This window comes from Cherax quadricarinatus, chromosome 47 (genome assembly GCF_038502225.1).
Source record: "Cherax quadricarinatus isolate ZL_2023a chromosome 47, ASM3850222v1, whole genome shotgun sequence".
NCBI classification, from domain to species: domain Eukaryota; kingdom Metazoa; phylum Arthropoda; class Malacostraca; order Decapoda; family Parastacidae; genus Cherax; species Cherax quadricarinatus.
Genome location: NC_091338.1, coordinates 18,193,559 through 18,203,558, shown reverse-complemented (window position 1 = coordinate 18,203,558; position 10,000 = coordinate 18,193,559).

Below are 10,000 nucleotides of genomic sequence, written 5' to 3'. Positions count from 1 at the left end.
CAGAGGACGGGAGATATGTTTTGTTCGTCAGTGGGAAGAAAAAAAACGTCTCCAGCATTGTGCTGATGCAGCCAACTTTATTCAAAAGAAATTTCCCAGCCCCTGCCCGTCACCCCTCAACGTCCCTGCCGACAGCGAAGTAAAAAACACATCAAAGTTCTCTACATAAATGAAGATGGAATCGCCATCAAAGCGAGTGGGCTGAGTGGAAGAGGGAGAAACTGAACGAAGCGTAGATACAATAGGGGAAAAAAACAGTTGTGGGAGATGCTAACTCTTGCAATATTCACGAAGGGTTATCACATAGAATGGGAACCAAGTGAACACAAGTGGATGAGAGGGAAAGTAGTGCTGATTAAAGAGTACTGGAGACTTGAAAAACTGTGGCCACTACACTCAGCGGTTAAGCTGAAAATTAAGACACATGTGCAACATCTGGGTATCTTTATTGTAGACGTTTCGCCGTCTAGTGGCTTTATCAATACAGATTCTAGGACATAACTTGAAGACAGTAGAACTATATACAAAAGATGAGGTAATCAGTCCCTCAACCTTGGAGTTGGTGTGAAGAGCACCGTAGTCGTGAAGATTCTGGAGCACAGGCAAGGAGGCTGGCGTTTATATACTAACGTCAGGTGGAAAGGGACGGGTAGCAGACGAGGGCATAGTTATTGGTAGGCGGGATTCCCCAGTGGAAGTAAGTCATACCATTCTTGTATTGCTTGTCAGACACTGCAACGTCATGGAATCTTGGTTCAGAGGACATCTACATGACCTTCACGGCTACTACAACTTACCCATCCCTTTGAGTATGACCTACTTCCACTGGTGAATCCCGCCTACCAGTAACTATGCCCTCATCTGCTACCCGTCCCTTTCCACCTGACGTTAGTATATAAACGCCAGCCTCCTTGCCTGTGCTCCAGAATCTTCACGACTACGGTGCTCTTCACACCAACTCCAAGGCTGAGGGACTGATTACCTCATCTTTTGTATATTTATTTATTTATTTATTTGAACATGATACAGTGAAGTACAAAGGAATACAGTTATTACAGTGCAACATGCCAAAGCCCCTTGTATGTAGAGCATTATGGGTAGGCTTAAAATTAACTTAAGATTAACTAAGCAATGATATATTCCATACCCTCGGCCGGGATTGAACCCGCGGTCATAGAGTCTCAAAACTCCAGCCCGTCGCGTTAGCCACTAGACCAGCTAGCCACAATAAGATTCATCCAACTAGGTATATTTCTACACCATAGGAAGGTTAGCACAGGCACCTCTGTGACCACAAATGCAAGTTTTTACAGACGAATCTCCAGCTAGCGTGGCCGTGACGAACTCTAGCTCAAGTCCCTTCACTGCCGTCAACATGACTCAAGAAATCGTAATGACACGATTGCAAACAAACCATACCCCCGGCCGGGATTGAACCCGCGATCATAGTTGGATGAATCTTATTGTGGCTAGCTGGTCTAGTGGCTAACGCGACGGGCTGGAGTTTTGAGACTCTATGACCGCGGGTTCAATCCCGGCCGGGGTATGGTTTGTTTGCAATCGTGTCATTACGATTTCTTGAGTCAATGATATATTCAGTGGCAAAAACATTATTGTAAACAGATAATTTAGCACAAATGAGTATTACAAAGACAGGTCATATGGTCATTTACTGTGTTGCTGAGCATTCAGTAGAATGGAGTATTCTGTTAGGTAATGTAATTAAAAAATAAAGTTTGATTGGGTCACAGGTTAGACATTTATGAGATACAATAATGAGAAACATTTACGAGATACAATTTATGAGATACAATTATTCAGTATTTATTTAGTTGTGGGTGAGTAAGTGATTTTTGAGAAGAGACTTGAATTTATAAACAGTGTAATGAATTCCAGATTTTAGGGCCTTTTATGTGCATTGAGTTTTTGCATAGCGTGAGATGGACTCGAGGAACATCAAAGAGTGATCTGTGCCTTGTGTTATGGTCATGTGTTCTGTTGAGGTTGGTAAGGAGACGTTTGAGGGGAGGGTTTATATCAGAGTTAAGTGTTCTATGTATGTAATAGGTGCAGTAATAAGTATGGATGTTTTGTATGGTGAGTAGGTTTAGTGTTTTGAATATTGGTGGAGTGTGCTGCCTATAGTGAGAATTTGTTATCATTCTGACTGCAGCCTTTTGTTGGGTAATTAATGGTCTGAGATGGTTTATTGTTGTTGAGCCCCATGCACAAATTCCATAGGTGAGATAGGGGTAAATAAGTGAGTGATATAGGGCCAGGAGGGCTGACTGTGGAACATAGTACCGTATCTTTGATAGTATGCCTACGGTCTTGGAAATTTGTTTTGGAAATTTGTTGTATATGTGTTTGAAATTTGAGTCTATTATCAAGGTGGATTCCTAAGAATTTTCCCTCTGAGTTTTGTGATAGGTGATCCATTTATCATTATGTTAAGAGGTACATCTGTAGCTCTGTTACCAAACTGAATGAATTAAGTTTTGTCAATGTTTAGAGTAAGTTTGTTAGTACTCATCCAGGTAGATATTCGGTATTTACAGTATTGGTTAGTATGACTGGGCTCGGGTGAGAGAAGACGTATGTAGTGTCATCTGCAAATAGTGTGGGTTTGAGTAGTTGCGATGCATTTGGTAGGTCATTTATGTATATGAGAAAGAGAAGAGGGCCTAGGACACTTCCCTGTGGGACACCAACTGTAATTGGCTGTGCTGAAGAGTTTGCCCCGTTTGTGTACACTTACTGGCTTCTGTTGCTGAGGTAAGACTTGAGGTAGTTGAGGGAGTGCCCTCTAATACCATAGTGTGACAATTTTACGTGGAGCAAGTCATGGTCAACTGTATCAAAAGATTTACGTAAGTCTATGAAGATCCCCAGTGGGACTTCTTTTTTTCTCTATTGCAGTGTGTGTGTGTGTGTGTGTGTGTGTGTGTGTGTGTGTGTGTGTGTGTGTGTGTGTGTGTGTGTGCTCTAGCATGTGTATAATAGCATCATTAGTATTTTTATTAGGCCTGAATCCAAATTGACAGGGGTTGAGAATGTTATGGGAGATGAGGTAGGAATAGATTCGCTTATGAATTAATTTTTCGAAGATTTTAGAGAGAGGGTGTAAGTTGGATATTGGCCTATAGTTATTCAAGTCTGTTTGGTCTCCTCCTTTATGGATCGGGGTGACCCTTGCTTGTTATTCAAGTCTGTTTGGTCTCCTTTATGAATCGGGGTGACCCTTGCTATTTTGAGAACTGTAGGGAAGGTAGAGGATTCTATGGATTTGTTAAAGAGTGTTGCAATGATTGGTGATAGTACTTGTGACACTTTTTTGTATATAAAGGGTGGTAAGGTATTTAAATATTCTGTCTTGTTTTTTAGTGTGTTGATAATAAGGGAGACTTCAGTAGGGTTAGTTGGAGCTAGGAACAGTGTGTTCGGGTAGTTGCCAGTGAGGTAGTCATTGGGTGGGGCATCTGAGCTTGGGATTTTATTGGCAAGGTTTTTTCCTATAGTGGAGAAGAAATTATTGAGTCTGTTTGCTGTTTCTGTTGGTGGGAGTTGGGGTTCATCTGGTTTTGCTAATTCAATTTCGCTATTTCGTGATATCTTTTTTGTTCCTAGAATTTCTGAAAGGGTTTTCCAGGTCTTTTTTATGTAACCTCGTAAGTTGGATAATCTGTTCTCATAATACAGCTTTTTAGCCCTTCTTATCAGGCTGGTTAGGATTGACGAGTAACGTTTTATTTGGTCTCTGGTTATGTGGCCCATTCTGTACTGTTTTTCGTATAGGTGCTTCGTAATTATGGATTTGAGGATACTGAATGTTAGCCAGGGACTGTTCAGTCTCTTAGCTGTCATCTGTTTAGTTTTTATAGGGCAGTGCTTGTTGTAGAGGTATTGGGTCTTTTTTTAGAAAATTATTAATACATTCGTCAATATCTGTATAGATTTCTAGCTCAGTGTGGCAGTCAATGTTTGTCACTGCTGCTGTGAAGTTATTAATGGCTGCCTCATTGTGAAGCCTGAAAGTGACTTTATAGTGTCTTGGGGTAATTTGCCAAGATTTGTTATGAGGAAAGTAGGGTAGTGGTCTGTGGTATTATCTGTGATTATGCCTGATTTTAAAGGGGATATGGTGTTGGTCCAGATGTGGTCTAGTAGGGAAACACTAGTCTCTGTAACTCTTGTAGGTTTTGTTATTGTTGGTAGCAACATGCAGTTACTCATTGTGTTTGTGAATTCAGTAACGTGTGGGTCCTGGTCTTGCAGGAGATTTATACTGAAGTCACCTGAGAGTAGTAAGTGATCTTTGTTCATGTGTGCATCAGTTATCATACTTCCTAGGTTGTCACTAAACCGGCTAATGTTTGACTGTGGTACTCTGTAGATGTTTATCACTCTGAGAGGTTTCTGATCGAAGTGTATAAGTGGAAGATAGGTATTAATAAAGGGGATATTAATAAGGTCTTGAGGATGTCTCTCCAAGAGAGAACCCGCACTAATGGATTTAAATTAGATAAGTTTAGATTTAGAAAGGACATAGGAAAGTATTGGTTTGGAAATAGGGTAGTTGATGAGTGGAACAGTCTACCTAGTTGGGTTATTGAGGCTGGGACTTTGGGTAGTTTCAAATTTAGGTTGGATAAGTACATGAGTGGGAGGGGTTGGATTTGAGTGGGACTTTCACATCAGAGCTTATTTCTTGGGTGGCATTGAAAATTGGGTTGGGCAAATGTTTTGTTAGTGGGATGAATTGTAAAGGACCTGCCTAGTATGGGCCAACAGGCCTCCTGCAGTGTTCCTCCTTTCTTATGTTGTTATGTATTTGGATTTGAATTTAGCTATTATATATTCCCTATGTTCATCCCTTGTGCAAGTATTAGTGATACATTCTAGTTGGTCTGAGTAGTATATAGCTGTGCCACCCCCTTGTTGGTCTGGCCTACAGTTGTGTATGGCTGTGTAACCAGGAATGGCATAGACATCCGTAGTATCAGGCTTTAGCCAGGTTTCGGTGAGAGTAATGATGGACATATTGGCATGCAGGGAATTTAGTAATGCTAGGAGGTCATCATAATATTTACTTAAAGATCTGATATTGTAGTTAAAGACAGTTATGTTGTTGTTGATTGTTCTGCTGTGTAGTAATTACAGTTACTGTTTGATTCATTTAAGTCATTCAGTAAGAGGTTGGTATCAGGATCAATGCTTATCATAAGATTTATAGTGAATCTAAAGTTAGAATTGCGTATAAGACAAAGTAAATATTCTAAAGCTATAAAATAGCACCTGAGTTATTTTAACAAATATAAAAAATTTGAGCTAAGATAGTTCTTTAAAGCTAAAATAAAGGAGACAATATAAAAGGGACTAAAAAACTTTGTGGTGAACAAATAAATGAGCTAAGGAATATAATGGTAAAATAGTGAACTTATTACTCTTTAGCACCTGAGAATAGCACCTTGATTATTTTAACAATTGTGAATATATGAACTGAGGTAGTTATGTAAAGCTAAAATAAAGCTAAAATAAAGGAGAAAAAATATAGGGACTAAATTAAATAATGGTAAACAAAGTTAAATCGGCAGATAGTAACTAAGATATGATATTGATTTGGGAGTAAGATCTGATTTGTTATATATAATAAGTTGAGCAATTTATTGTACTATAAAAAGTATAAAATAATATGAGGTAGTTGGTAGTAGCAGCAAAAGATAGTTTTGGACCTTGAACAATAATGTAATAGAAATATACACTAATTGCACACACAATATACTCACTAAGATATGAAAATAATCTGAGAGTAGGAATTGCCTAATAGCATAAAGTTTGAGCAATTAATATCAGGCTCTGGTGGCCTGGTGGTTAACGCTCTCGCTTCACACGGTGAGGGCCTGGGTTCGATTCCCAGCCAGAGTAGAAACATTGGACGTGTTTCTTTCCACCTGTTGTCTATGTTCCCCATCAGTAAAATGGGTGCCTGGGTGTTAGTCGACTGGTGTGGGTCGCATCCTGGGACACTGACCTAAGGAGGCCTGGTCACAGACCGGGCCGCGGGGGCGTTGACCCCCGGAACTCTCTCCAGGTAAACAGGTAATAGGAATATTATTTGAGGTAGTTGATACTAGCTAGTGAGGGAAGGTTCAAGGTATTGCATAGTAGTGTAGTGGGAACGTACACTAGTTTGTTATTTGTAGTTTGGGAGAAAAGGGGAAAATTAGCTATGATTATAAGAGAATTTTAACAGTGCTTAAGTAAGAAAGAAAGAGGTAATACAGATATTTTTAAAGAGAAGTATCCTATTAACAAAAAAATAAATTGTGAATTGGGAATCTGGGAAGATAACACAAATTGGTATATAGTTCTACTGTCTTCAAATTATGTCCAAGAATTTGTATTGGTAAAGTCACTGGATGGCGAAACGTCTACAATAAAGATACTCAGATGTTGGACATGTGTCTTAGGTTTTATCTTGACGGTATCGTATACCATTCTTGTATAAAGTGGTTAAACTGGGGCTACTATACTGTCAGTCGAACTGGTGCCACTACACTCAGTGGTTAAGCTAGAGCTACTGTACTGTCAGTTGAACTGGGCCACTACACTGTCAGTCGTACTGGGACCACTACACTCGGTAGATGAATTAGGGACAAGTAAAGGAGAACAGTATATGGTACATGTTTCGTGTGACCGTAGTGGTCTGATTGTATGTACTAAAATTATGTCTCTCTAGAGAAAGGAGCAGTATGTGGCCCCATCTAGCAAGTGAATTCTCTTAAATAATATATTTTACGTCCCCGGCCGTCTTTTCTCTTTATTCTCAAGGGTTTTTCTTCTGTTCTCACTTTTTCTCTCTTCCGGGGAGGCGCCCTTTGTCTCCTCACTTCACCTACTCTCGCCCTGATGTCCGCGTCAGTAGTATTCTTTGATGATGGGTTATTAAAGTGTACTGAAGGCTCCAAGTAAACTGCCTTACGGTGTTAAGTGTCGTCTTATGCCTTGACCTTCAACTTTTGTACTGTAATCTATTGTTCCCTCTCAGTCTTCAATTCAAGGCTTGGGTACGCTGAGAGAGCTGTATAGAAATGGATTTTTTAATACTAACTGGATGTCTTGACGAGTTTGGTCTTAGACGAACATTGTATTGACTGCAGTGATCTGGAATGAGCTCTGCAGAGTTATCTAGTCTTCACAGAAATGTCTGAACAATCGTCGCACAGCTCATCAATGGTCTGCCGGTGAGCTGCATGTGACACAGAGGCGTCTGAATAATCATCACATTACTCATCAATGGTCTGCCTGTGACACAGGCACTTGGCCTTCCTGTGACATCTTAGCACCCTCGATACTTCTGTTACATTTATAGTGCAGAGTCATTACACTGCGGAGAATGTCAACAGTTGTCTCTAACACACAGGTGTCCAGAGACGTCACCAAGGTTACGAAAAGGGAGAGAGATGAGCCAGTAAGACTGAACTTAGTATTTACCACAAGTATGTCAGACATGAGATAAATAGGGTATAAAAGCCTCCCTTGGTGCCAGTGACTATGAAGTGCTGAACTTCGAGTACCTTGTGAAAGTAAACGTAGGGGGAAGAATGGCAATTGGACGGTGCGAAAAGCCAGACTTTAGAAGAGGGAACATTGTTGAAAAGAGACAATTCTTAAATGAAGTGCAGTGGAAGAGGGAAGTAAAGAGAAAATCAGTGTACGAGATGGAGAACGTAGGTGGAAAGTGCCAGGAGGCAGAGCACTACATAGCCATAAGGCGAACAGGAAACAGAACTCTTAGTTTAACCAGAGATGCAAAGAGGCAAAAAGCCTTGTCTTCACCAAAACTAATTCACAGCCACATCAGAAGAAAGACAACAGTAAAAGACCAGGTAATTGGACTCGAGGAAGGATGAGACTTTAAGGGAAATAACAGAGTCTGAGAAGTGGTGATCAAACGATTCAAAGAGAGGTCTTCTCACTGGAAACTGGAGCAGTGGCAGAAAGGCCAGGAAAAAGGGTGTACCAACAAGTACTGGACATCATACACACAACATGACACCTGACAAGGTGTCACCATGGATTCTGCGAGAGGAACCAGAAGCATTGTCAAAACCACTAGCAAAGATCTAAAAGTCTCTGAACACGGGACGGTTGCCATAGATCTTGCAGACAGCGAATGTAGTACCTACAGAATATTCACGAACTATAGGTTCGTTCTGCTGACACGCATACTTTGCAAGGTAATGGAGAAAATATCTAGAAGGTGAGTAGAGCACGTGGAGAGAAGTGGTTTCATAAGCAGTAACTAGCATGGGTTCAGAGAATTCTATGACAAAATAATGAAAGTGAGACCGGGGAGAGAAGGCTGGTGGATTACAGTTTCTTAGACATCAAGAAGACACATGATACAGTACCCCACATGAGACTAGGGCACGAACTTGCTGAAGCCAGGAATAACAGGGAATGTACTCCAGTGAATCAAAGAGTACATCAGAGGGAGGCAAAGAGTGATTGTCTGGAAAGAGACGTCAGAAACATCAGAATGGGGAAGTGTAACAAGAGTACTCCTTGTTACACCTCATTTCTGATTTACGTGAATAATATTCCAGATGGGACTGAGTCAGATGTATCCCTGTTTGCTGATCATGTAAAACTAATAAGTAGAATAAAAGGAGATCAGGACAATTAAAGCAGCAAATGGATTTGGACAAACTGCAAAACTAGCCAAATAAATGGTTACTTGAATTCAACCCCAGCAGATGTATTGTCATGATGGTTGGGGAAGGGGGAAAAAAGACCGGACACGGTTCATAGTCTCGGGTACAGAGGTTGCAGATCTCACTCAAGAGAAACTAGGGATGAGTGAGCAGTGTCTGACATTTAACACGAGGTTCACATGAGCCTAATAACCTCTGCAGCTGATGCTCGCCTGGCATATAAAAAGAGTAGAGTTCAGGAATCTCAGAGTCTTTCCGAGCAATTTACACCAGTGTGGTCAGGCTCATCTTTGAGTAAGCAGCACCAGTATGGAACCCACACCTGAGGAAGCATGCTAAGAAGCTAGAGAGAGTGTAGTGCGCAACAAGTCGTGATCCTGGGTTAAGCACGAGCTAATAGAGGTTAATAGAATTGGATCTAACGACAATGGAGGATAGAGAAACAAGGGGATATATGAAAAAAAAAAAACATAAAATACTTAGGCTTTTTGAGAGGTGAGAAGCGGGAATTTTGGGACAAAGCTGGAAGTTAAACATAGATGAACCACAGGGATGTCAGGAAGTATTTCTTCAGTCCCAGGGTGGTCGGGAAGTGCAGTGATCTCGATGAAGAAATGCTGAAACAGTTCCTAACACAGCTTTAACAACAGGTACGATAAGGCCCACGAGGGTGCAAGGGAACGAATGTGGCAAGCGGCAAGTAGAGAAGCGGGGCCAGGAACTTTGACTTAACCTGGCAGCCATATATAGGTTAGTACATATTGGTGAATAAACACACGCACACTGTACTCACCTAGTTGAGGTTGCAGGGGTCGAGTCCGAGCTCCTGGCCCCGCCTCTTCACTGGTCGCTACTAGGTCACTCCCTGAACCGTGAGCTTTATCATACCTCTGCTTAAAGCTATGTATGGATCCTGCCTCTACTACATCGCTTCCCAAACTATTCCTCTTCCTGACTACTCTGTGGCTGAAGAAATACTTCCTAACATCCCTGTGATTCACCTGTGTCTTCAACTTCCAACTGTGTCCCCTTGTTACTGTGTCCAATCTCTGGAACATCCTGTCTTTGTCCACCTTGTCAATTCCTCTCAGTATTTTGTATGTCGTTATCATGTCCCCCCTATCTCTCCTGTCCTCCAGTGTCGTCAGGTTGATTTCCCTTAACCTCTTCTCGTAGGACATACCTCTTAGCTCTGGGACTAGTCTTGTTGCAAACCTTTGCACTTTCTCTAGTTTCTTTACGTGCTTGGCTAGGTGTGGGTTCCAAACTGGTGCCGCATACTC